The sequence below is a fragment of the Nicotiana tabacum genome, chromosome 10 (genome assembly GCF_000715075.1).
Source record: "Nicotiana tabacum cultivar K326 chromosome 10, ASM71507v2, whole genome shotgun sequence".
Lineage (NCBI taxonomy): Eukaryota > Viridiplantae > Streptophyta > Magnoliopsida > Solanales > Solanaceae > Nicotiana > Nicotiana tabacum.
The window spans coordinates 111,115,097-111,140,001 of NC_134089.1; positions in this window are offsets into that span (position 1 = coordinate 111,115,097).

Consider the following 24,905-nt stretch of genomic DNA (forward strand, 5'->3'; position numbering starts at 1 on the left):
TGATTCAGGCCTTGATTGTTGTTTATTTGACCTTGGAAATTGTTCACATATTGTACTTCCTCCTCTTGCTCATTTTATTGTCCCTCTTGATCAAATCCACTATCATCTTGCTCATAATTTTCAACCCGGTTTTGCACTTGAAAACCCTTTTGTCTTCTCTTGTTTACCATCATACTCACTCCTTCTATTGCATTTGCTTGCTTGGGACCTTGTACTTGTTGAAGTTGAGCTTTGGCTAGTTGATTCATTGTGGTGATCAACTCGGCAATTGTTTGCCCATGATTATGTAATTCTTTATGCATGTGAATCACATTTGCATCACTTGAGGAACATTTGCTCTAATTTGCCATGCCGATGAAGTATCCACCATTTCATCAAGAATCTCACAAGCTTCCATATGCAGCGTTGTCATGAAATTCCCACCGGCAAGTTGGTTGACCACGCATTGATTGGTAGTATTGATCCTCCTATAAAAAGTTTGTTGAATCATAGCCTCCTTCATGTCATTGTTCGGGCACTCTTTCACCATAGTATGATACCTTTCCCATATCTCATGCAAAGGCTCATTGGGTTCTTGTTTGAAATCTAGAATCTCATCCCTAAAAGTTGCCATATTCCAGGGAGAAAAGAACTTGGAAATTAATTTCTCGGTCAATTCATCCCATGTATGGATAGAATTATTTGGAAACCTCTCTAACCAATCCAAAGCCTTCCCCCTAGAGAGAAAGGGAATAGCCTCAATCACAAAGTATCCTCAGAGATGTTGGTTTGTTTACTCCCCCAGCAAGTGTCAACAAACCCTTTTAAGTGCTTGTATGCATTTTGACTCGGAGCCACGGTCAAGAATCATTGTTGCTCCAACAGTGTATGCATGACATTTGTGATTTGAAAGTTTCCCGCCCTAATGTGGGGCGGGACTATGGCACTTGCGTATCCTTTATTTGGCAACACCCAGTGTGTCGTCTCTCTTGGAGGAGGTGGGGGTGGAACGGGAATGTTGTCTTGAGGCGGACGACCTTGTCTATTTTATTGAGATTCAAGAGGAACCTCATCAACTTGGTCATCATCTCCATTATCCCCCAGTGACACGTTTCCAAGATGATCATTGTTGTTGAGAGCCATTGTATTACCTATAATTGTGGCACAAAAAGATTAGTAACTCGGAAGGAAAAGAAGACAAATCACATACAAAACTAAATATATAGCAAAATCCATTTTTAGCTCCCCGACAACGGCGCCAAAAATTGATGTCGCCCAAACTCACACCACTAATTGGGATTGCCAGGCAGTCGATGCAATTATAAATACCCAACGCGAGTCGGGGTCAATTCCACAAAGAACTCTATGTGGGATTAGGTATATACCTAGTCTAGTGTATGACGTGCCCAAGATGCATTTTCACATATTCAGTCGTTTCTTTTCTACTTCTAGTTTGTATGCTAATGCTTGTAATTGAAAAACTAAGAGACAATGTTTTGGTATTGTTGTTTTTCAGGTTATAAAAGATCTAAGGTTGTAACTTCCTCCTAGATGGTTACCTAACAGATTGAGAGCTTTAGGGAATGTTTGGTTGATCGGGATACAATATAGCAATCACACGCGATTCATCTCTCTATACCTCTCGGTGGTTTGAGTGATTTTTCCTAATTTGGCTTCCTCAAGTCCAAATGAGTATTTCATGAAACAAGTGATAGATGCTCAAGTCAGGTCTTACTATCTCTAGGCTCGACCCTTTAATTACGGCTATCAATTTCTTGATTTCACCTCAATTTCGTGTTAGCCAAGTTTTCCTAGACTTAGTCTCTCTTTCTCAAGTAAAGACTAAGTCAATTAGGCATGAATCAATGTTTGCAACCATCAATTCTCAAATTCAAGCAAGAAATAGGCTAAATATCAAATACCCAATCATAAATAAGCCCTAAATCAATCACCCATTAAGTACCCATACTGGGGTTAGGTTACAATGCTAGCTAAGGGTTTAGCTACTCATAAAAAATGAAGAAATTAAAGAAGAAACTAAGATAAAATTCATAATAGATGATTAAGGGAAGAAAATCTAATGTTAACATGTTAAACTATTACAAAGTTACCCAATACAGTAAAGAATAATGGCTATCTATTCTCATGTTCACCAAACTAAACCTAAAAATGACAAAAAGATCTATTTATACCAAGCTAAAATTATCAGACCAAATTTTCCCTGTGGAGGTTGTGCGGCCACACAATTCTATGTGTGGTCCGCACTTTGAAGCTAACTTGACAGGGTAGCCTTCTGCGGCTACATAAATCTGGGGTGCGACCGCATCTCCTCAGATTGTGCGGACCGCACATTTTTGAGTGCGGCTGTGATCGGCTCCAACCCTACACCACTATATAATGGCAAGGATTGGTCGATGCAGCTTTTACCCGAAGGGTCGGGATCGATTTTCACAGGGAGTTAATATTGGTTGGGAGTTGGTTTTCTATCAAATCTAGCTATGCGTGTTGCTTTTAATTGTACTTCTAACCATGCTTGGATTTGTTTCTATACTACTTTTAATGCTACCGATTGATGAAAATATGCAATGTTTTTGTAAGAGTTTTCTCAATTGATAAAAAGCACTAGGGAAGTGACTTACACCTAGGCAAGTATCTAATGGGATCTAAATTTTAGGTCAAGCTTGTTATATTTGGGGTCGTGATATAACCTTTACATAAAATTACTCACTCTATACCTCTCGGTAGTTTGAGTGACTTTGACCTAATTGGATTTCTCAAGCCCAATTGGGTGTTCAAACAATGCAAGTAAAATTGGCTCAAGTCGGGTATTACTATCTCTAAACTTTAACCCTTTAATTGGGGCTATCAATCTCTTGAGTGCACCCCAATTCTTTGTTAGCCTAACTTTCCTAGACTTAGTCCCTCTTTCTCAAGAAGAGTCTACGTCATAAAGGCATGAATCAGTGTTTGCAACCACTAATTCTACAATTAAAGCATGAATCAAGCTAAATATCACTAACCCATAAACAATTAAGCCCTAAAATAGAAGACCCATTAAATACCCACACTAGGGTTGGGTCACAACCCTAGCTAATGGGTCTAGCTACTCATAATCAAGGTAGAAATCAAAGATGTATATGAAATATAAGCCATAAAAGTTGATTACAAGAATAAAATCTAAGAATAATAGCTAAAGCTGCTCTAAAATTACTCTAAATAGCAAAGTACGGTTGTTCACGAGCTCCCTGATGCAAAAGATAACCTAAAATGTGAAAAAGATCTATTTATACATCACTAAAATTACTGGATAAAAATACCCCTACGGAGGTTCTGCTGTCAGCGTAATAATAGGTGCCTCAGCGCATTAACTTTTGCGGCCGCGCAAAAGCTGGCGCGGACCGCGTTTCTTCTATTTTGTGCTTGGTCTAGAATTGATTTCGCAGGAAGCGTAAAAATGATTGTCTCAGTGTTAGTATCAACCGTGGCCGTGCAATTTGGACGTGGACCGCGGTCCTCAGTTAGGCTCACTTTGCAGGGTCTCTAAACCTTCATCAAAGCTCTCAGCGGAATTTGCACCTCGACCGCGTCAGGTAATCCACTGACGTGCTATTTCATCACGGTCAGCGGTCTCTGTCTGCATCTAAAACACCTTCTCTGAATCTCAATTCCGCTGACCACGTAATTGTGTCCGCTTCAGTGGTGGACCTTCCGCGACCGCCCTTTTTCTTTGTTGTTAGCGCTTTTATCTCAGCTTTGAACTTGTGCAAATTTAACTCCTTCATGAGTTGGTTATGGCTTTCTTGCCTCATTTTGACCAAACCTTGCAAACAAGCACAATAAGTCAATTTTTTCAGGAATACTTTTACATATTTTTTATCCAAAACCTAAGCAAAAGAGAGCATAAGATAGGCTAGAATCTGTAGTTATTAACTCCTCCAAACTTAAGCTTTTGCTTGTCCACAAGAAAACAAAGTAATTCTCACCTCCACAAGATAAAAGAAAGGAGAATTTCAGTTGTTCTAAAGTGACCTCATCAAGCATCAGTTGGGACTAAAAATTACCCTCAACACAAATGTACTATCAGCAACACAACCTTTTTAGCACCATGACTCTAGTGCGACACAAGAGCATCAAGAGTTGGCTTAACTCATCAAGGAAGCTCGCTCTACTACGTAGGTCGATGTGGAACCCAAACACTTTCTCCTCTACTCTCCATAAGCAAATCTCACTTTAGATTATAGCACTCAGAACAAGGATTGTGAAAACAAAGTACACTCATCTCTCTCAAAGGAAGGTCACAAGTCCGACTCTAAGTACTATAAGCTTTCCCTCATGTAAATCACCACTAATGTAAGCTCACTCAACTCGAATTCATATAGGGCTTTTGCGGGAATGTACTTAAGGCTTTTGGTTCAAGGTAGAATATATCGGTCTATGAAGGTTTCATCTTTCCTTAAGCAATTCATTTTCTCATTTCGGCTCACACTTTCTTGACTCTTTGAGTCATTTTTTTCTTCCTTAGGGGAGTTGAGAGACACACTGTCACTCTTTCTTATTCATGACAATCATTTTTCTCCTTTCTACTCATTCCAAGCCTTTCATCATTGCTTTTAATGAATCCCATCATTTTTCTATATTATTCACTTTCTTTTTTACTTTTGGCTTTTCTTTCTTTTTCTTTTGCCTTCCCTTTTCTTAATTTTGTACCTTTTATCACTTTTGCACTCCTCGTTTCTTCCCCCAAATTTATGCTTTTGCCAATTGTGATAAGGAAAGATCGGGTGCCAAGAAAGGGTCATTTTAGAATGGATAAAGGCTTGTATCATGGTTATTGAAAGAACAAGGGCTTCGACTCAACGGGGCTGACTAGGGATATCATATTTGATGGGCTATGGATGCTTTCAAGTTTCAATTTGGATCAAGGAGAGCCTATAATCATATCTCAAGTCGAGCTACACTTAGAATTTTGCCTAGACAAACATACAGGGCAAGTTCTAGACTTATTGGCACGAAACTTGGACTTGCAAATCAATACCTCACCTTACAAGCTATTGGATTGCTAAAGAGAATAGAGTCGAGGGCCCACAACAACCTTAGCTAAGATTGAGCAACACAAATGACTCCTAAAAATCACTCGATGATTGTTTAGTCAATACAAGAGTCTAAAGGTCACAACTAGCACCATTCTTTACAAATCAATTTGTTTCTAACCATAAGGTCAAAGGTAAATGTGTTAGGCCCAAGTGAAGCTTTTCCTACGACACTTTTATTCATTACTACTATTTACACAAAGACATAAATAAAATGGACTCAAACCCTTAAGAAGGTTGTCATGCCATATATCATCAGGAAAAGCCACCAGTTCACGCAAATTCCACCTTTGGAAAGAACCGTGGCATTAAGAAAACCAAAGGCTTATTGATCACTAAAACTTGTAAAAGTAATAAGCTACAAATTAAAAAAAGAAACTACTAAATGAAATAAGAAGCTATGTGTATGCGGCGAAATCAGAAGACTTGATTTTTTGCTGTCGAGACATTTCGGAATCATGCCTCGGGACCCCGAGGGCGGGAGGCCGCGACCAAGTTCCCGACCTCAGGGCTCGTTGGAGCCCGACTTGGAGGAAACGAAGACCGAATCCAGGACGGAGGGGGAAGCCCCCAAGGCACATGGCTACGTCTGACAGGCCCGGCCTATCCAGAGCCTATACTGAGGCATCATGTCAAACCATTCCATCTCTGTACTTTGTGTTTAATCTCCACATATTTGTACCATGTCGTATTCCCTCGCCTATATAAGGAGAACCTATACCACTTTGTAAATGGCTGATGTTGCTCCATTTCTCCACTAAAGCAATAATATCTCTCTCTCTCTCTCTCTCTTTCTCCTATTTTGTTTGTTCTCACTAGCTCGAGGCCGCTTTAACATATATTGTCTTCTTACTTACTTCATGCTATATTGAGGCTACTTTGGCCGTAAAGAGCCTTGCTTGATCGTATCCTTAATTGTTATCCTATTTCGGGTTGCCCCCGATACCTCGAGCTCGATTCGAGTCCCGCCACTGAGGTCCTTATCGACTGGCTTTGTATCCGGGTAACAGGCCCCTTCGGTTTGATTACTATCTTGTTTTAGCTCGCATTTCACCGTTAAGCTTCACGTTCTTAGCATCAACTGCTCTAACAACTAGCTCGGGAATAGATCACGTATTTTTAGAATCCCATTTACAAATTTACTTGTTGTTACCATTTTCATGATAAATAGTTTGGCGCCTACCGTGAGGCTAAAAATAATAGTGATTATTTTCTTGCTAGTTTCGTCACACAAATGCACATTATCTTTCACACTTTTTCTTGCCCAAGATCTTTTGATTTCAGGTTAATGTCCGGCTCGGTAAGCGAAACCAAGAACGCCTACCCCGAAAACCACGGCGAAAACAGTATGCCTGCTCTAGAGGTTGGCACGACACCGCGGGACCCTGATAACGCATTTGGATCGATTCAAGCAGTCGCGGGCTTGCACGGCGCGCAATAGGTCGATGAAGCCTCGCGCGCCGATGACAGCATACAGCGCATTGACCAACATTAAGCTCAAAACACCCCTGACCGGGTAGAACAGGAAGTTAATCTTCATGTTATTTTTGAAATGTTACAGGCACGGCAGTTGGCTATCGCTCAGCTACAAAGTCACCCGGAGACTCCCAACGCAGTAGCGCCAAAGACACCTTCTTACGCCGAGCTGGTACCCGAGAGATCAAGTAATGACGGATCAGTAACCGACCCTGTCGTACTAAGAATGCTTAGGAATTCCTTCGAAAAGATCGAATCAGGTTCGTGGAAGCTTACAGCAACCGTCTCCCAAGGAAACGGTCCCGGAAGGAGATCGGAAAAATGAAGTTGACAAGCCATGGTGTATTGCCACGACAGTAAAGAGGCGGCGACACCCTTCAAAGTTCCATAAAATGCAGAGTGAAAGGGCTCATCGCCGGGGAAAGATGGGTCCAGGGAATATACCCAAAGGACACCCTTGCATCCAAGGAAAATGACCCCGAGACTTCGCCTCGGCCTCGTATTAATGCGATTGGTAACCCTCTCCCTCATTTGACCTATTTCAAATAAAACATGTGTTCATGAGTGCAGATGGTTCGATCAATTATACCGACGATGTCAGGCCAAAGCTAATGGGGCGGTTCAGACTAACGAACCAAATCACTCCCACACCTCGAATCTTTGATGGATTCCAGACGCCGATCGCCATAACAATCAAGAAGGCTGCTCCATCTATACAGCCCGTCTAAGCTCGAGCTAGAATGTTGAGCCTGCGAAACACGGATGTTTCATTCAAATGACAACGGGCACACCGCCCGGGGTAGACTTCGACCACACTCCGTCAAAGGGATTAAACTCCATGACAGAGGTGGGACTAAAGTATTCAACAAGGAGCTACACGCGATGAGAGGAAATCCCTCACCATATGACCCATCGCCGGCATCAATGCCTCCGCCCTCGAAGGGATCAAAGGGTGAGCAGAACCCCATCTTCAGCCAAGTTTGGTTAAACATAGGAGAAGGCTGTATTAAGGGCTCGTGCCTCAAAATGGCAGAAACATACCAGACCTCAAAACGTCGCCTACACATCCCGCAGCAGGGAAGAACTACTCTGCTCCCTTGTTGTTTCTTTTCTTCTGCTAACCTATATGCAGGCAGTCAGCCAAGGCATTCATAAGTTCTAACTCCACTCAGAGATCTGAGGCCTCTACGGGGCCCGCCGTGCTCTCTTCCCTCGACCGGACTTCCAACCTAAAGAGGGTCCTGCAACAAGATTATTAGCAGAGCAGCACACCCCCCAGAAGAGGATCCAACGAAATAGCGGGCCTTTCTTCTACAGTTAGACGACGTGCGATGGCCTTCTCTTAAGGACACCGTCCCCTCAGAAGGGCCAATAAATGGCAGGCTAAGTTTCAAAACGAAATCATGTAAACAGATCAGATGATCAGAGGAGCCTCACCTACGCGGGCCGAGCTCACAGCAACGAGACAACATGTATTTACAGCCTATATTTACGCCAAGCAATAAATAATATCTTTTCGGCATTTCATACTTCAAAAAAGGCTATTTCGGCATATTCGCAGCAAAGGCCTCTCCGCTGAATACGTCCCGAGATACTCAGGGACTTAAACAGTTCAACGCCCACACGGCCCCAAGGTCGGAACCCCGGGTTCACAAAGCCCTCACAATGCAACTCCGAGTTTACGAGAAGCGGTCTTCAAGCTTAAACAAACTCGATGACTCGGAGACTGTTGCCAATCGCCGAGCATTGGAAAATTTGAAACTGTAAGACCCTTAGCGGGCGACTCGGCATAACCAGATCTATTCTACATCATACAAATTGTAAGACCTCAATAGGCATGACAAACTGTAAGACCTCAACAGGAATGAAAACCCCGAAGTTTAGGCTATACATCGCATTTGTAAGAATCCCTAAAGGGCATACCCTCGGTGTAGACACCTAAACTATCACTTGGGATCAAAAATGGCTACGGTCAAAACAGATGATAAAGCCAAAATAACGAGACTCGGTGATGCCCGACTGTCGCTAAAAATTGCAAGCCACTACTTCGAATATACTTCGAAAAAAACGGTTAAAACAGGCTACCCTCAACAGGCAAAAACGAGCTCCGACCACGTCGGCTCCAAACCGCAAGAGCGTCGATCTACTCGACCTACGATCTATGAACCTTATGAGGTACTCGAAACATTGCTGACAATGACTTGAAATCGAGGTTCCTCTGGAACCGACGACAGGTCAGGAAAAAATACTCTAAAAATACCTTAACGAGCAGAAACAAAGCCTACAAAAAAGCCTACGGGCAAAAATAGCGTTAGAGCCATTGTCGCCAGTTAATCAAGCCTATGGGCCTCATATTGAAAGGTCTCTACAACCAAACAGCGTAAGAGCCATTGTCGCCAGCTAAAAAATTTTGACAATTTGAGGATTAAAATGAGCTCGAATAGTAACCTGATTCGGAGACCGGATCCAAAATAGTTAACTATGCAAGTCTCCGGGCCACATACTAAAAGGTTTCAACGACTAAATGGCATAAGTGCCCCTATCACCGACCAGAAAATTGAGGAAATTTAAGGGTCGATTACAACTCAAATCGCAACGTGACTCGGAGACTAGACCCGAAAACTGCTATACGCCTAAGGGCACAGCATAAGAACCACTGTCGCTGGCTGGGAAATAAAGGAAATTTAAGGGTCGATTACAGCTCGAATTGCAATGCGACTTAGAGACTAGACCTGAAAACTGTAATACGCCTAATTGCATGGCATAAGTGCCCCTATTACCAGCCGAATAAACCTCCGGGACACGCGCCCGTAAGGTCACTTTGACCCAAAGCACAAAGGGTCATCATCATCCGCCCATGTAGGCAAGAAAGAGCTTGAGGGTCAAATGAAGTTCGAGTCACAATGCGACTCGAAGACTGGACCCAAAATAGTTGGAACTGCAAATTCCCAAGGGCAAGAGATAAAAACGATTGCTACCTGCCTACACGGGCATAAAAAATTCGACAAAAAGGCTCGAACCGGAGCCCTACTCGGAGACTAAGCCTAAACAGCTGGGCCAAGCATGGAGGCCCCAGCACCTGCTCGTGCCAAGGATCGTACTTAAGAGCCCCCGGGTCTGTTCGATCCTTTCCAGGCCTATGAAGACCTCGCCAAACACCAAAACCAACTGGCCCGATCGAAAGCAACAACAGAAAAAAGGTACAGGAGAAATAAAGTTTCAAGTTTCTTCTTATATGTTACATGCGCGAAAAAAGCGCATTCTCCATCTGCAGGCATGCCCTACGAATATCAGAGGCAAAGCGACAAAATGGCAAAGTCTAAAGTGACAAAATGGCAAAGTCTGGAGCGACAAAATGGCAAAGTCTACACTCTGCGCTAAAGGGATACAGCTTGTTGAGTTCGCCCTCCACAACGTCAACAAGAAATGACCGAGCGTCACTCTCATCCGCCCTTGCTCGAGCCAATTCCTCTAAGAGGACAAAACCCCTTGCACCGAACTCCTCGAGTACCTATCTTCGGGATCTACAGCGAACATATTCCTCGATCCTCTTCCCCCGGTCGAGAGCTCGCTTCAGCTCAGCTTGGGCATCAGCAGAATCCTTCATACGAATCGTCATCTCATGATCAGCCTTGGCTCATCTTAGTGCCGCTTCTTCCCGGGCATCAATTATCTCGGCTCTGACCTTCGAGAGATCAGATTCGAGTTTCCTAATCATATCCACTTGAACTTTGGCATTGTCATGAGTCAAACAAAGTTGGACCTCGAAGGCAGGAACCTTACCCGAGGCACTTATCTCCTCCAAAGTTTGAGCCTGCACTTGAGCTTTTAGCTCCCCACAAGCAACTCTGACACGATTGACGTCACCTTTGAGGTACTCCAAGGCTCCGCCTTTCTCTGCAATTGATACGGCAAAAGGGGTTAGCCTTAAGGTTAGAAAGGAGCGAAGCACGTACTACAGAAAGTTACCTGCTCCATCAAATAACTCTCATAGTTTGAGCTCTGGTGTGCCTCATATCGCCAATGCTGCAACTCAACTTCCTTCTCCTCGCTAAGGAGCCTAAGGGATTCGCCCTCATCCAAAATTTTCTGAAGCTTGGCCCATTGACAGAGCAGCTCAGACCTAAGCCTATCACAGGCTTGCACAAGGAAGGTTCAATAAAGGGAGGAGGCCATGGGGTATAGGGAAACTATACATGAACTCACCACAAAGTGAAGTCGATGGACTTCCTCGAAGTTGGAACACACTCCTGTTGATCTTTCCCTTGCGGCCCCAGAAAAACCTACCTCGGGCACCGCATATTTGCTCACAGGAACCGCCAGCCAGAAATCAGGCACTCCGGGAGCAGCGGACCCGGGTGACGCCCCTTCTTCGAAAATGTGAGCCCAACCAGCACCACTAAAGGCTCCATCACACCACGGGTGCCCCATCCCAAGGAACCGCCCGATATCTGCAAACGGCAAATCCAGCACAAATGGAAGGGGAAAATATTACCTCGGGTATACGAAGGCAAGGCAAAGGCAGAATACGCACATACCTTGGTACTACACTCTCCATCCGGTACGAAGTACAGCTCGCCACCTACGCTCGTCACAGAACGAATGGGTCACCAGCTTCCGGACCCAGCCGGGCAGATCATGGACTTCACCTGGCGTCCACGAATTTACTGCAACAAGGGAGAAAACATTATTACTCAACTGATTTTCGCTATAGGCGAAATCTGAAAAAGCTCCAAACGCCTCACTCACATGCATAATTCCACCCTTCGAGAAATGGCAAAATCTCTACAAGGATAATGTCGGTCGTCCGGACCCGGATAAACCAACTGGCCACTCTCGATCCTTGATTTCCTCATATCAATAAAAAAGGGCATGGATGAACGACACCTCAGAGTCAGCAGGCCTCGATGATGGAAGGGCCGATATAGCCTGACAAGGTGATCAAGCGTGAATTCAAGCCCGGCCTTCTCCGCGAAGAACCTCATCATCAACGTCGTTCGCCAAAATGACGGGTGAATCTGTGCCAGGGTAACCCGATACTTCAAGCAAAAATCAAGCACGACCCTATCAGGAGGCCAAATGCGAAAGGGTATAGGTATACACTCAAGAATCCATCGGTGGAGTCCGCAATGCCCTCATCTGGGGAAAGCACCTGCAGTGTTATCCCCTCACTCCAACTGTAGTATCTCCTCACCATCTCCAGGTGTTCCTCTCTTATCAAGGACGGTGTCTCCAAAGAAAACTCCCTCGATTCTTGAGCACCAGGAGCAGCACCCCCATCCTCTGCCAGAACGGCCCCAAAGTGGTTTCCATGACTATGGTGAAACTAACAGGTCAAAGCAGGGTGCGCACCAACACTTTTTGTGCCTAAAGAGATGAAGTACCCCATGCCAAAGCAGAAAGGCGACTGTCTAAAAATAGTGAAGTCTTGCGAAAAAGCCGAAGCCGCCCCACATAAATGCGAGAAGCAGCGACGACTTCGGGAAGCCTTAAACGCCAACATTTGATGCAAGGCAAATGCCTAGTCTCGTGATCCCCTCTTTCTGAAAAGAGGAATAAACACAAGAAGCTCCGATCGCAAAAGCTCCACGAAAGTCCGAGGAAGCGTCCGAATACAGGCAAACTCCTCAGCAGAAGTCTATCCTATACATTCTAAAGGGGATATATACATCAAGATCAATAGGGGCCCCTGGATATCCAAAGATGACCTTCATCCAGGGTAGCATTCCCGAAGGCCCCAAATTTCGATGCATGGTCTCGACACAACTCGAAGGGCCTCGATAGCCCGGACCTATCAGATTGATCCAAGATTGGTCCGAAGTATGATGATGGGTTCGGAAGAGAGCCATGCCGATCAGCAGAAGACCGGGATGGACACCCACGCCCAAGCTCGATATCAGCGGCTAACAAATAAAAGAAAGCATTCAAAGGGCCTTAGAGGGTACAAAAGCATATAGAAGTAAGGAAATCCCCAGCAGAAGGCCACAACACGGTCTAAGGGAACTCATCCAAATGGCCTTAAGGTCAAGAGCCCCTAGCATGATGTTCAGGGGTGAAAGAAGATGATAAGAAGGGAAAGGCAAGCGAGTCAACGGAAGCACTAGGATAGGAAAAGCAAAGCCAAGGCACCCCTATTTATAGGGGATTATGACACGGTCATCTAGGCTTTGGAAGGCTAACTAACGGACGCAGTTAATGCATCCATGGAAAATCGAGCCGACGGCGGTACATTCACCTTGAAAAACGAGAATCAAGAGTGCAATGAATGAAGTTGAAAAGCACAAGCTCGTGGATGTCCAATCACTGTGAAGCTTAGTCCAGGAGTCGCATCATCGGTACGTCATCGCCGAAAGAAGCTCAAGAAGTCAAGTGTCAGAATCATTTTCCATCTCTTCATTACGGGAAACACGGAGACTATTTGTATGCGGCGAAATCAGAAGACTTGATTTCTCGCTGTCAGAACATTTCAGAAGCATGCCTTGGGACCCCGAGGGTGGGAGGCCACGACCAAGTTCCTGACCTTGGGGCTCGTCGGAGCCCGACTCGAAGGAAATGAAGACCGAAGCCGAGACGGAGGGAGAAGCCCCCAAGGCTCATGGCTACGTCTGACAGGCCCGAACTATCCAGAGCCTATGCTGAGGCATCACGTCAAACCATCCCATTTCCGTACTTTGTGTTTATTCTCCACATATTTATACTATACCGTGTTCCCTCGCCTATATAAGGGGAACCCATACCACTTTGTAAAGGGCTTATGTTGCTCCATTTCTCCACTAAAGCAATAATTTTCTCTCTCTCTTTCTCCTATTTTGTTCGTTCTCACTGGCTCGAGGCCGCTTTAACATCTATTGTCTTCTTACTTACTTCATGCTATATTGCGCAACTTTGTCCGTAAAGAGCCTTACTTTATCGTATCCATTATTGTTATCCTATTACCGTCTTCCCCCGATAGCTCGAGCTCAATTCGAGTCCCAACCCCGAGGTCCTTATAGACCGGCTTTGCATCCGGGCAACAGGCCCCTTCAGTTTGATTATTGTCTTGTTTTAGCTCGCACTTCACCGTTAAGCATCACGCTCTTAGCATCAACTGCTCTAACAACTAGCTCAGGAATAGATCACGTATTTTTAGAATCTCATTTATAAATTTAATTATTGTTACCATTTTCACGGTAAACACTATGATATTAAGAAAAATTGCAAAAGAAGTTATAAAGTAATATACGGAAAGTAAACTGAATATGTACAATAGGGGATTAAGACGAATATACATAAAAGGAGAATGAATATATACATTGAAAGGTAACTTTATATACATACTGAAATTGAAAAATAACGAAAAGTGAAAAATAAATGATAAAGTTATATACATACCAAAAGTGAAAAATAATGATAAAGAAAAATAAGTATCATAATAATATTCCAACCATCAAATCAAAATAGGTCCACCCCCAAATAAAAACTAGCATTGTTCTCAATGCTAAAAGCAAAAATAAGATCAAAGAGGGGTTAGAGAGTAAAGAAAAGTCCCTATGTTTCCTCTGTCTACATGGGGTCACTAGCTGGGCCCTATGGCTGGCCTGAGTCACCTCCCTTGGGGTCCTCCAGCTCAATCTCCAAATCCTCAATCTGGGGGATAACCCCTCTTCCCATGGGCTCTCTATCAGCCTCCTGCTCTGGTGCATATGTTGCCTGAGCTGCTGGAACTGGTTCCTCCAAGAATAGGTCCAATGGGATGTCTCTAGCTAATCTTATCTTTTCAACCTCCTTCCTTAGAATCTTGACTGACTCCTTTGAGGCCCGAGTCTTCTTCATTTTCTTTGTTTGTTTGCTCATGTCCGGGATAGATTTTCCTTGTGCTTCCAAAGTGACCATGGTCAGCTTCTAGTTGTCCAGGATCTTCTTCTAGTTGTCTAGAAGCTCCTTTAGTGATTCCTCTACTGAAGCAAGCACCTGAGGCTGTGTCGGAGCTGACTGAGCTGCCACTGTGTTGGATAGGACAAACAATATTGATGTAGCTGCCTGCATCCAGTTGTTGATGCTGGAAATAGTCTAGTTAACCCTCAATGCAATCAGAGGGTATGTTGATGAAGAAGGCATAAAAGTAGATGGTACGAAGGGAGGATGTGGCAGGGTAGTGGGAGGCTCGAAACCAGTGGCCACTACCCCTGGCTCATCAGATTGGTCAGTGGAAGTGGAGTTTTTTCCCTTGAACTTGGGGTTGTCTGAACCCTGAAGGTTGTACTAGGAGAATGGCCTCTTTGGTTTCACCTTAGTGTTAAAGTCCCTTCCTTCGACTTCCTGATCCTCTAGGTACATGATGAGGAAGTTTGGGAAAGGGTATGAGCTCTCATTCTTGTTAACAACTCTAGTGATCACCCTGGACATAATATTCCCGACATTGATTGGGTACCCCACCATGATGGCCGCCACAATAACAGCCGAGGAGACCGGCGTATCACTGTCATGCGTAATGAGGTCTAATCGGCTGCACACAAATATTTCCCAACCCTTCGCCTCGAAGCTCAAAGTATTCCTGTAGATCGGGACTCCAGGTGTCATCCAAGCTAGAGTAGTACTCAGGAGAGCAATCACTGATGTCAACCATGGGCGGACTAACTCATACTTAATCTTCTTGTTGCGGACTTTGGTCACAAATGTGCCCTTTTGGATGTGGGAGACATTAGCGTAAAACTCCTTGACCAAGTGTTCATTGGAATCTGGTAAGTTGCTGGTGAAGAACTGCCACCCCACTCTCTCATTGAATTGCCTCTTGACATTTGGGTTGTGAGGTAGCAAATCCCGCTCAATGAAGACCCTCTCATGTGTAAGTGACCTCTAAGGCCACCACTCTCGAAACTTGTGGTAGGCTTTTTCACTCACAAATCTTTCTTGTCATACCACTGGGTTCCTTATTCTCTCCAACCCTCGTGTCTGGGTGTCACCACTTCTCCCGTCGTTAGGGACCTCAACATCTACATCAATAAGGCCCATTGGTGAGGCCAAAGGTGATGCAGGTGGAGAAGCTGATGTTGAAGACTCACTACTTTCCTCTGAGCCATCAGATGACTCAGAAGAAATAGGGAAGCTGGGGGTGTCGACTCGTCTCTCAACTGAAATTTCCCTTGGAAGTTTGCGGGAATATGCGTTGACACAGAGTCTCCTTCCGAAACATCCCAGGAAGGGACATATTCACTACCCTCATAATGGGATGCGGCTTTGTCCGTAGCTTTGATGGTTTTCCACAGCTTCCCTATAGATTTCTAGACCGCTAGTGGTAATTTGGTCCTTCCTTATCCTTCTCTTCCCCTGCCTCGGGAGGATTCAACCCTCCTTTTTTGTGTATCACCGGCACCTCTTGATCGGACCATTGTCTGCAGAGAATAAGCCATGAAACAAAGTCAGAACAATGTATCAATCATATGGTTAAGCATTGCAGTTGAAGCTAAAACATTGCACATTGAAATAAAGCATAACAGAGGACTTGCATACACTACCTCTCAAAATCAGGATCCGCTGACCGCGGAAACAAAAAGGTGCGGTCATGTAAAGGGAACCGCTGACCGCGGAAAAAACACCGCGTCCTGTTGGGAATCAGACTACCCAATCTCCGAATATGAGGTACCACTGAGAGCGGAAATTTGGGCGCGGCCACGAAAGCTGCACAGCTGTCCGCAGAAAATCAAATGCGATCGCGGACCCAATTTGGTAATTCTCTGAACTTAGAATCTGCTGTCCGCGAAAAAGGAAGCGCGGCCGCATAAAGCAGGCCGCTGACAGCAGAATTACCACCACTGACCGCAGAAAATAAACCTTTTTTACTCAGGATTTTAGATGAATGTTGACCGCAGAATTACAGCCGCAGTCGCAGAATTCAAAAAAATAAACGGGTAACCTAGGCTTTCACTTTTTTTAAGTCATTAACAGGTATCATGAACACCACTAACCCCTACTAGGCATGCGCAACAAGTATCCTTATGAATTTTTAGCATCAACTAATTAACCCTAACTATTAAGAAACAGTAAAATAAAAATGAAAGAAAAGAAAGGAATAAAAGTAACACAAGTAACCGAGCATACTAGTTGTGCGATGTGCAATAGAAGATTGACTCTTGAGTAATTGAGATTGAAAGACCACAATATGAGGATGAACAGTGCTTTTAGGTTTAGTGGGAAACAAGGGTTCGAAAAGGGTAAAAGGGCTAATGATCTTCTGTTTATACTAAGAAGTATAGGGACCCACAGACCTTACCTGGCGCGACCGCGGAATTCCACCGCAGTCCATGCTTTTACCTTTTTGAGGGGTTGTTACCAAGAGGGAAGCGTTGAGAGTGGAAAAGTTGGCACGGCCACAGAACAGGGTCTGCTGACCTCAAAAATGCCACTACAGACGCAGTTGAAACTTCAGAGAGGTCACATTTTGAACTTTTCAAGTCCGCGTCCGCTACCAAATCACGCCCCCGCAAAAAAGCTTCCGCTGACCAGGGAACTTTGAGCGCGGTCAGTGGTCCAATTGCATGCTTAGCCCAAATTTTCCATTATTTTCCTGCACTGCATCAAAAATTCCTACACAAATCTCACAACCAGTTAGTCCAAAACAAATCCTAAACTAAAAAGAAAAACAAAAAGAAGAAAAAACACATTGGTTTCCTCCCAAGAAGCGCATGATATAACGTCGCGACACGATGCATGTTACCATCATCATTTGAAATTGATCAAGGCCACCACGTGGTTGTCATCAAATTTTCCCAGATAGTGCTTCACTTGGTTCCCATTAACTCGGAAGATTTCACCATTTTTGTTTTTCCAATCAAGAACACCAAACGGAGTTACATGCACTACTTCAAAAGGGCCACTTCATTTTAACTTGAGCTTTCCCCAAAACAATCGTAACCGAGAGTTAAAAAAGAGAACAAGTCACCCTCATTGAAGTCCTTGCTCTGGGCATACTTGTCATGTAAGTACTTCATCATGTCCTTATACAAGGACGAGTTGAAATAGGCATGAAAGTGGAACTCATCTAGGCATGAAAGCAGTACTTCATCATGTACTTCATCTGATTTTATTACATGTTTGGGCCTAATATGTTAAATAATGCTTTTGTCGCTTTGATATTATCTGAACTGTATATAAACTGCTACGAAACCCTTCTCTTCTCATCTTCGGGGATGTGCTCGCTGGTCGAGACTCCTTATTCTGTTAGTATCATACCTTGATATAAGAAAGAGGCTCAGACAAGTTACTAAGCCGGATGGCCTTTTGGTTCCCGGTACGTAGCCTCCTCCTCGGCTCGAGTTGTCCACTTGGGTACACAGTCTAGAACACATACCCAGGTCTTGAACCTAGAATAACTCAGCCTCATGCCGGATCCCTAGTAGGAACGCTTGTTTGCATCACGTGCATCTGACTTTGGGGACTCAACACAGGAGTTGGGTCCGTCTTGGACAGGTGTACCCAAAATAACAAACCATCTTGATGCATCCTATGTGCTACATGTTACATTTCTTCAAGGGTAAAAGGGTCATTTGGCGGACCAATGATAGTTGAGGACAAATAAAAAAGAAAAAAAAAAGAAAAAGAGGTTGAAGTGTGAAGATAAAGCGAGTGGGGCCCAATTATGTTTTCTGTCACATTCTTGTTAAGAAAATTCAAAAGAAAATTGCACTTTTTCATCATTTTCCGTAAATCAAAAAATCAAAAAAATAAAGAAAAAGAAAAATCCAAAAAAAAGTTACATGTCTCATCATTTTTGTTTTTAAAAAGACAAAAAATATGTTTTCTCTAAATTAGTTTTGTTTTTTTAATTCTCGCCCGTATCCAATCTGCCCGAACTACGCATACCTGATTCTCGTCTTTCGGGGCATGATACGTAAGCAACCCACATAGGGTCCGGTCTTCCTAGTAAATCTTAGGTTCTTGGCTTTGCGGGGTCTTAGCCAAATTTTGTACTTCTAGCCATCTTTTGGCCAAATAAGTCATTTTGCAAAAATAGCCTAAATCATGTCTTGCATGTTTCCAATAGGAAGGGTTATTGTCTCACATAGCGCTCTAGATCTTTAACCTATTTGGTTTTAATTTTCTCATACAGGCGTGGATTTACTTATTGAAGTTTGAGCATGACAGAGCCCTAGGACATCTAGTCAGGATCGCTCATTCAGGAGTGGATTAAAAGAAGATTTCCTTTTCTTTTTATGTTTTCAGTCTGTTTTTTTTAAATTTTTTATTTTATGTCATCTTTTACCTTTTAGTTTTGTATAGTAATGTCGAGTTTTATTATTATTATTGTACTTTCTATTTTGCATTTGAAAGGGTGTGTAATGAATCAAAAATCCAAAAAAAAATTGCGTTTTATATTTCCATTAGGAATTTTCTTTAGAATATTAATTGTAGGAATGAAAAAAAAAGTATTTTCGATGGTGGTTTTTCCTTTAGGCAATTAATATCTAGGACTTAAATAAAAATTATTTTTATATTCCCTTTACTATATTAGGACCAAAATTCAAAAACAAATCATTTTAGTACCTTTTTAAAAGTTTTCTTTAAGGCATTAATCTCAAAATTCCAAAAAGATTTTCTTTTGAGGTTCTTCTTTGGGAAATTAATGAAAAATGAAAAAAAAATATATTCTTTTATTTTCCCAAGAACTTTAGGATATTGTACATAGAAGAAAAAGAACATACTTTATCTTTTGTTTAAAGTTTATTCCTTTAGGCAATCAAATTGAAATCCAAAAACATGTTGTTTTATCTTTTTCATTGCTTGTTTCAAAATCCTTCATCAGGATATCAAATGAAAATTCAAAATATTTTTCTGTGGTTTATTCTTTCGATCTTCTTCTTAAAAAAAACGAATCAAAAAAAAAAATTCTCTTCTAGGGTTTTTCCTTAATAATTTTCCATAGTGTTTGTTTCAAAAAAGAAAAAAAAAAGCAAAAAATATATGCTCGTTAAGCTTGAGTTTGCAATAGGTTATAGAACATTAAGTCTAGAAAATTCAAAAAAAAAAAAAGATTTGCTTCTTTTATTCCTCTTTTCTCATAAGAATAGTCCTTAAGGTAAAAAAAAGAGAAAAGAAAAAAAGAACGTTAGTTTGTTTACTTTATTCCCGATCTTCCAGAACTACGCAAAGATTTGATTCATGCGGCGTCATGATACGTAGGCAACCTACATAGGGTTCGATCGAATCATTTTTTTTACTGTTAAAAGAAAAGAAAAAAAAGGAAAAAGGAAAAAAAGAGATGAAATTGTGGGATGTGAGAAATGAGAGGAAAGAAAAGAGTGAAATTAGAAAAAGAGGAAGGAAAATGATCAAGCAAGTGCTAGAAAAGCAAAGAAAAGAGAGGATTGAAATGAACAAATTGGGATGATGCCAACTGACCTTCGTACCCTCGAAGTCATTTTAGAACCGATAATTGTGGCTAGGTGCATTGCACATAAAGTGAGATTATCTTATGTTAAATGCCCTAATGCTAACGTGATGGCTTCATTTTGTTATATTCATAGCAGAAGGGTGGTTGGTTTGTGGTTTTTAAAGTGGTAACTCTTCTCTACAACATAAAGTCAAAAGGCAATGGCAGACAACAACAGAACTGAGTTGGTTGATACCGGTGCCCGGAAGCAGTTGTCTGAACAGGACAATGGGTTGGTTGAAGAGGTAAAGATGTTAAAACAACACATGGCAGACATGTATCAGGCTTGGATGACTGGGAAGGCATCACCCCCACCACCACCTAGCTTCTTAGATGCTGCCCTTACCCAAACTCCGGACCCAATGCCAGATGATCCTCCATACTCTCCAGATCCACCCGCTTATCACAACTTTCTCAACCACCCTAGTAGCTCTATCACTTGTCCTCCAACTATCTTTTCCCAAAAGTTCCCTCATGTCACATCTACTATCCCCGACAATGAACACCCACCCAAAGCTCATGATGCCCAATATTACCCCTCAGAGGTTGCCTACAAGGTCCCCAACTCATACAAGCAGGGCCCGCCGGATGAGCCTAATGTTGAAAATGAAAAGTTCACAGGAAGAGAAGGGCGAGATGGGATACCCAGGAGGCTAAAAAACATAGAACAGTCCTTATAGAACAAGCAAGGAATGGGAGACCAGGGTAGCATGTCTTACAAAAAACTGTTTGTGTACCCCGACGTTCGCCTTTCCGCGGGATTTAAAGTGCCAAAATTTAACTTGTATGATGGGCGTGGGGATCCGGTAGCCCATTTGAGGGTCTTTTGCAGTAAAATGAGAAGTGTTGGCGAGAAAGATGATTTATTGATGGCGTATTTTGGTGAGAGCTTGACTGGGGTAGCTTTGGAATGGCATAATCGTTAAGATGTTGGTAAGTGGCCTACATTGGGTGACTTGGCTCAAGATTTTGTTCGATACTTTCAATACAAATCAGGCGTTACCCTAGACCGCTCTTCCTTATCTAGAATGGAAAAGAAAACCGGAGGAAAGCTTTAGGGAGTTTGGGCTCAGATGGAGGGAGCAAGCTGCTCAAGTCAGTACCCCGATTAGTGAAAAAGAAATGGTTGAGCTTTTCCTACAAGCCCAGGGGCCCACCTACTTCAGTCATTTGATCCCGTCCTTGGGAAGCCTTTCAATGATGTGTTAAAAATGGGGGAGCTAGTAGAAGAGGTAATCAAGTCAGGCAAAATCATGAGTTGTTCGAAAAACATTCAGAACATCCCAATAAGCTTGGGTGGAAGAAAGAGAAACAGAAAAGATGATCCAATGGGCTTTCCCGATCAACACTTCCAGCCTCAACATCATCTCCGTGGATATCCTTATGCACCAGATGAGCCTCCCCAATGCCACTTCTCTCCACAGAACTCCCAAAGTCGTACATCACTCTCCCAGTACCCAGCTCCACAAAATGCCTATCTACCCCCACGAGTCTACCGAAACCCCCCTGGATCAGGTTTTCGGCCCAATCAAGCAATTAAGAACTAGAGGTTGCGGAAGAAGAAAACCTTTACTCCATTGGGAGATTCATATGCCAGTCTATTCCAGAGGCTACGAAAATTGGACATGTTGAAGTCGATCCAGATAAAATGCCAAACCCTCTTCCAAAGAAGTTTGGTTTTTCTCAAAGGTGCGCATATTGCTCAGATGCCCCGGGGCATGACATAGAGAAGTGTTGGAATATGAAGAATGCGATTCAAAAGCTTATTGATGCAGGCGACATTGTCGTGCAAAATCCAGATGCAGCAGACACTAGCCAAAGTTCGTCACCTGTGCATAATGAGACGCATATGGTGAATATGATTTATTTTGAAAAGGAATGTGAGAATTTTTTTGGGATCCTAGGAAGTCCACGTGCTACGAAGCTTTCAGTGCTATCAGAGGTTGATCCTAAGAACGAGCAGGCAAAGGGAACCCAAAGGCAATCTGTTAAGAACAATGTGATGGAGACTTGTGAAGGTCCTAGTATTGTTGATGCAGAAGTCAGTGGCTAAGATGTTGAGTTTGATGATTGGAAAGACGCTCTTTTCTTGGTTAGCTAGGGAGGAGTTTTGGTGGTTTATCTTGTTGTCATTTCTTCTATACGGGTTACTTCAGAGTTGTAATCTGGATATTGTCTTGTGACTCAAACCCTTCTATCCTTTTATTTTGTTTAGTTTGTTTAGTCATAATAGCCCGTTTAGTGTTGTCTAGGTTTGTTCTAGGTTTGTAACCCCAGTTTAGTTTGTTTGTTTTGTTGTCCAAACCCTTTCACCATCTGTCTAATGCAACTTTCTGTTTTTTGTGGTTTCTAGTCATTTTCGTTTAGTTCTCTTTTTTTTATAGTTCTTTTCCTGTTGACTCTAGTGACATGACATGCACACGTAACTCTCAGCCTGGTTTTAAAATTCAGTTTAATCACGAAGCAATGAAACAATGTTGAAGATTTAAGGACATTTTAGGGAAATAAGTAAAAGCATTTTGAGATCACTTCAAGCCCGAATTGTGCGAAACTGGGGTAGGTAGAACATAAAAATACACTATTGAAATGCATCATGCTGCATCAAGTGAAGATAATGGCAAGTTTGCCCCAAATTTGTAGGGGGCCGTTCGTGGTAATGAGAGTGAGGGTGTTGTCCAATGGGGCTTGGTAACTAACAGATGTAAAAGGCGAATGCGTGGAAATGATTATCAAGTCTAGTGCAATCAAAAGATGTTACAAAGGTTTTCCTTAGTTTATTTAATTGTGTAGTTTGCACTTGGCATGTTTTGGAGATTGGAATGACGAAAGCATTTTGTTTTGCTATCTAAACACTTTATCCTTCGTTACCCCTTTGAGCCTTATCTATTTTCTTTCATACCCCTCTTTCGGAATCAGTAGCAAAGATCAAAAACGCAAGCGTGAAAGATGAGTAAAGGAAAAAGAGAAAAGAAAAAGAATGACAAGAGAGAGAAGAAAAAGAAGAAGAAAGAGAAAAGGAAAAAAGAAAAAAAAGGAAAAAAAAAGAAGAAAAACAACAACAAAAAGAAAAAGAAGGAGAGAAGAGAAAAGAAAAAAGAAAAGCAAAATCACAACAAACAAAGTAATTCTTATAACATGAACTACGTTTGACCTGATTCCTTTTAAGGATACGTAGGCAGCCTTACGTTTCGGTCCCGTCAAAACAAAAATCCAAAAACCCCCAAGCAAAGAAACTGGGGCAGAAGTTGTGGTTGTTGCAAGAAATCTGATTCCAAAGGTTGTAATTTTGAACCCACTTGAATTGTTTTGAGCCTTTGATACCCTTTCTTTCTAACCCTATCCAAAAAGCCCACATTACGGTCCAAAGAAAGACCTTCCGATCAGTCTTCGAGAAATGCCAGGTCAAACAATGAGAGGTAATGCATATCAGGGGAAACACTTTGGTCCAAGCAGGGAAATGTTAAAAATGAGAGTCTTATTGGTGAAAACCTTCACGGGCACCGTAAGGCGATGGAAAGCTGAGAGAAATAAAAAATGAGAGAGTATCATTGGTGAAAACCTCCTTGAGGCAACGGTAAGTTGAGAGAAAGAACAAATGAGAGAGGCTTGATGGTGAAAACTCTTCGGGCACTACAAGTCGAATAAGGGTTGTGAATCAGATTGGATAATCAGAGCATTGAAGCCCAGTTTCATGGTTTAGGAGTATAACGGGAGTTGAACATCAGACTTGCTCAACAGAATAGGCCACATGTGCATGTCATGGTCATTAGAGTTGGTATCCGCATCTGATAGGTTTCTAATTTGTAGTTGTCTTGTTAGGGATCATCCCTTTCCTTTGTCCTTTACTTTGTTCCTTTTGTCTTGTTTACTTCCTCTTCTTGAGTCTATTCGGTCAAAATAGGTGAGAAATGACTTCAAAATTTTCCACCAGCTTTCCAATTTTATAAAACGGGATCTGGCCAGCACATCAAAGTGGCATAAGTTAGGAAAGAACGACGTGCGCACTGAGTTGGTAACAATCAACATGTTTTGGGATTCATGTGAAATACAAAGGTTTGGTATATATCAATTCATGAACAATGCAACAGATGGAGGGTGTAGGGTGAACGGATCAAAGGCATTTTCTGTGATAAGATTGACGAAGAAAGTGGTCAGCCAGGGACAAGCAAGGTCTTCCAAGCAGAAATCAAAGTTATCATGGCAAGTGAAGGAGCGATAGACCTTAAGGCCAAGGCCAGTGGTTTAAGTCAAGAAAGAACTGCATATGCACTAAGTGAGTGGCAATTGACGTGCTTTGGGATTCATGGGAGACACAAAGGTTGGTAAATGTCAGTTCAGGAGTAATGCAACAGATAGAGGGTATTGGGTCTGAACTGAGAAGAGGTATTTCCTGTGATAAGGATGACAGAGAAAGTGATTAGTCAAGGAACTAGCAAGGTCTTCGAGTGGAAATCGGTTATCATGAGAAGTGAAGGAGCAACCGCCCTCATAGTAAAGGCCACAAACCAACCACCATATTTTAAACTGACAAGATTTTTCTTTGATTTGAAACAGGGGGCAGAAAATTTTGTTTGTTTCGGAGAAACCCACCGCAAGGAAAGGCAAGCACCAGACAGGTTTGACTGTAAACTCTCAGGACCCTCTTAGATCATGGGATTTAATTTAAAATTCCCAGGACCCTCCTGGATAATGGGATTTAATTTTAAAAGTTCTCAGGACCCTCCTGGATAATGGGATTTAGTTTTTAAGTTTTCATGACCCTCCTGGATAATAGGATTTAGTTTTTAAATTCTCAGGACCCTCCTAGATAATAGATTTAATTTAAAATTCTCAGGACCCTCCTGGATAATGGGATTTAATTTTAAAACTTCAGGACCCTCCTGGATAATGGGATTTAATTTTAAATTCTCAGGACCCTCCTGGATAATGAGATTTAATTTTAAATTTCAGGACCC